The sequence below is a fragment of the Odocoileus virginianus genome, chromosome 3 (genome assembly GCF_023699985.2).
Source record: "Odocoileus virginianus isolate 20LAN1187 ecotype Illinois chromosome 3, Ovbor_1.2, whole genome shotgun sequence".
NCBI classification, from domain to species: Eukaryota; Metazoa; Chordata; class Mammalia; order Artiodactyla; family Cervidae; genus Odocoileus; species Odocoileus virginianus.
The window spans coordinates 55,380,009-55,383,976 of record NC_069676.1 but is presented as its reverse complement, the minus strand read 5'-3'; positions in this window follow the sequence as shown (position 1 = coordinate 55,383,976).

Below are 3,968 nucleotides of genomic sequence, written 5' to 3'. Positions count from 1 at the left end.
GCACCGGATTCCCCCATGGGACATCCCTGCCCTGGTGGCTCAGACTTTAAAGGGTCTGCCTGTAACGCGGGAGACCCCGGTTCAATCCCTGGGTCAGGAAGATCCTCTGGAGAAGGAAATGGCAACCCACCCCAGTATTCTTGCCTGGAAAATCCAATGGATGGAGGAGCCTGGCAGGCTACAGTCCATGGCGGTCGCAAAGAGTCAGACACGACTGAGTGATGTCACTTCTTCTTCTTCTGACTCAGAGTCCTTCCTGGTGGTACACGCCTTATTCAGCCAAGATGGATGCCAGAGAGAAGGATTCTGGGAGGTGGTTGGACATGTGGTGTCTCCTTTTGACCTTTCCTGAACTCTTCCGGTTAATGGTAGCTGATTAGTTCGTGTTCCTTACCAGGACCGCCTGTCGTAAAACAACTCATGCAAATGGTTACTATGGTGCCTGGCCAGGATGGGTGGTTTCAGTCAGTGTGCTTCCCCTAACGTTATAGATGACTGTTCCACTTATTGTATGTGTAGTCATGAATAAGGCATGTAAAATAAATTTAATACTACTGGGGGGGGCTTGTTATTGTTCCCTGTTGGAGGAAGAAAAGGACTAACAGAAAGTGGCAGATTAGGAATCTAGTTGTGTTGTCAAACAGTTGTGTTAAAAACAGAAAAATAAATGCAAGAAAACAACTGGGAAAATAAGAAAAATGCATACCTGTGGAAATTAGAGGAGCAAAAAGCAGAAGGAGACATGTGTAGTATAAAAACAATAATAATAATAATAAAAGAGAAAGCACCTAAATAGAAAGAGAATGAGAAACAGAGAGAAAGACAGTGAAAATTTAGGAAGTTTCATAGTGAATGTAACTTTTTAAGGCCATATTCAAAGTAAGTTATTATATTTTGAACTGCTTATGCTAAATATCAGGGCTTTTTAAAACTCTTATTTACTGAGATGTATGTGTTTTTCTTTAAAACTTACAGCTATATGTTTGAAGTAATTTTTTTTTTATTTCTGAAGAACTTTAAAATACTCAAAAAATGGCTGAATAGAAATCAATTTTCAAATCTTAACAATGTAAATTAGCCCTTAATATCTTATAAAGTTAATGGAAATTAATAAAGATAATAGGAGCTAACTTGTACTGAGTAATAATCCTATGTCCCAGACCCTATGTTAAATGCTTCCCTTGCATTGTCCCATTGAACTCTCATAAGAACCACCCCCCAACTCCCCAACCCCCCCCCCCCAGAGCCTCATTTTAGGAATGAGAAAACTGAGATTCTCCTTCACTCAGGGTTATAACTAGTAAAACTGCAGAGTTCCTTGGCTTATCTGTCATGTTACACTCTCTGTCCATCTCTCTTATAACTGCTACTGCCTTGATCTATATCAGCATTTATAGCCTCCCCTTCTTTAAAAATAATTATTCCAGGTTCCCTGAACCCACCATGCTCTCTGGCCTCTGCATTATGTCTCTGAATTATCCTTACTGCTCAACTCCCCCTCACCACCACCACCATTCTATTTCTTTCTCTCTCACACACACATATTATTCCTACACCCTCCATCTGTCTCATTTTTTCTTGGGTTATCTGATGAAGGTATGATCTCTGAGAATTCTTTCTTCATACAACTCTTCTTAAGTGTCCCCTCTTTTTGCTCCTTTTATGTGTTTGCCAATGTCTCAAACATTTTTTCAAGATCTCTTCCACTGCAGAAGCCCTGATCTCTCCAAAGTTTTCTAACCTTTCCTCTTTTCTTGATTTTCTAGGCATCTAAAGCACTCTCAGGTATTTGAGTCAGGTCACTAAAACTGTTTCACAGTTTCACACATCTCCTTCCCCAGTGCATGCTCACTCAAAAAAATCAATGGTATCTAGTAGAGGTAACACGTGAGGACCAACAAAATTTTCCATAGAATTTGGACAATGGAATCCATCCCTAAAACACTCTCTCAAGTCTAACCCCTCTTCTCCATTTCCCCAAATACTGCCCTCTCAAAGCCCGGCATTACTGCTGATATGACTTAATATAACTCACTAGATGCTCTACCTGCCCAAGGTTATTCAGCCTGTCTTCCTTCCAATATATCCTCCTACTCTATACACTTCACGCAAACATATGTGCTTAGTCGTTTCAGTCGTGTCCAACTCTTCGCGATCTCCTGAACTGTAGCCCACCAGGCTCCTCTGTCCATGGGATTTTCCTGGCAAGAATACCAGAGTCGGTTGCCATTTCCTCCTCCAGGGAATCTTCCCAACCGAGGGACTGACTGAACCTGTGTCTCCTGCATCTCCTTCATTGGCAGGCAGATTCTTTACCACTGCGCCACCTAGGAACCCTTGCTTCTAGACCACAAAATAACTAAAGTAGTACTTTAATGAAAAGGTTGTAATGGCTGCACATTGTCTACTAAAGAAGGTCCTAATTTAGCCTGGTGGTTATAAGCCCTTAATGTCTTTCTGCATTCCTTTTTTATCTGTCACTTTTACCTATTTAATAAACGTCACTTAAGATATTGGTTCTCAAATTTTAGACTCAATGAGAATCCCCTGGAGAGTTTCTTTACAATTTCAGTGGCCTAACCTCACCTTGCAGATATTTCAGATCAGTGGAGTTGGGGTGGATCCCCCTGATTCCTCAGCTACCTCAGCTGTTAAGCCTCCCATGAGTTTTTTCCTGCTCTCCCAAACTGTTCTCTTCCAAATTCCTCAAAAATGTGTTGGTTCCTCTCTTATTATAACCACAGTCAATCTTGAATTATAAGAAAGTATGCTAATCTTTGTGTGTTTGTTGGAGTTTTCTAGGGGGAGTAATTGAGACCTAAGTATTTCTGTGTTCTGTATTATATAAACACAGCACTTTCTCTAATAAATGAAAGTTAGTTTATATCAAGAATGTTGTGGTGGCCAAAATTTTTAAAGAATTGGGGTTCCTGCTTTCATATTATATGAAAATTGAGGTTTAAGAATTGACATGTGGAGAAAGACAATTTTTCTTTAACCAGTTATATTCAGTAACTGGAGTCTACAAATTAAACTGATCTATAACAGATTGACAGGAGAAAAATGACTTATTCGTATCCATATAAAAGCTAACAAAAAAGTCACTAGTTTAATAAATAGTTAAACTTAGAGGTGTATATGCTAACTCAACAGGGGAAAAGGAGGAAGAAGAACAGGCTTCTTTGGGAAGAACAAAGAGATGCAAATGGGTTTTTAGCAGAGCAGAAGATGAAAAAGTGTGTGATATTTGTCTATGCTGGTGGGAATGGTCCTTCTCTCTTCTTCAGTGACTTATTTTCATTTACTATAGGTTTACTCTTCTTTCTTTTCCCTGAAGAGCTGCCCCAGAGAGGGAATTACAGCAGTCTTATCTCCCAGAAGTGATCTCTGGATGAGCTGTTGCTTCTGCTCAGTAGATAAAATCCTGCACATTTAGGATGGGAGAAAGGACCACTATCCATGGAAGAAGAAAGCAAGACCTTCAGGAGGTAAGACTAAAGGACTGGGGGTTTTATGCCTACTGCCCTCCTCTCTCTGCTTCCAGTGTAGGAGGCAGTGAGAACAAGGCTTCTTAGGGGTGAGAGGAAAGAAAACTGTGAAGCACAGGGAAATGGGCCTAAGCATCAAGAAGGCTCATCTTCAAGGAAAAGATGATCACTGCTCTTGAGACTGTCATCCTCATGCTTGATTTGTCGCTTGTTTCATGTCAACACTCTCCCAAACCCCTGCCCAGGGTAAATGATGCTCTCATATCTTGTTCCTGCCTTTACCTATCTTTACCACATTTAGTTAGAGTTCTATTGGAAGACAGTGAAGTGTATCATGCTTACAAATTGGGTCTATGGGAACAAAAATGGGCATTTTGCACACCTAACTAGGAAGAAGGAGCCTTACTAATTGATAATTTTGGAAAGTGAGACAGACTTTTCCTCTCAGACATTCAAAAACTCAAAGCCAGAAGTTACTTA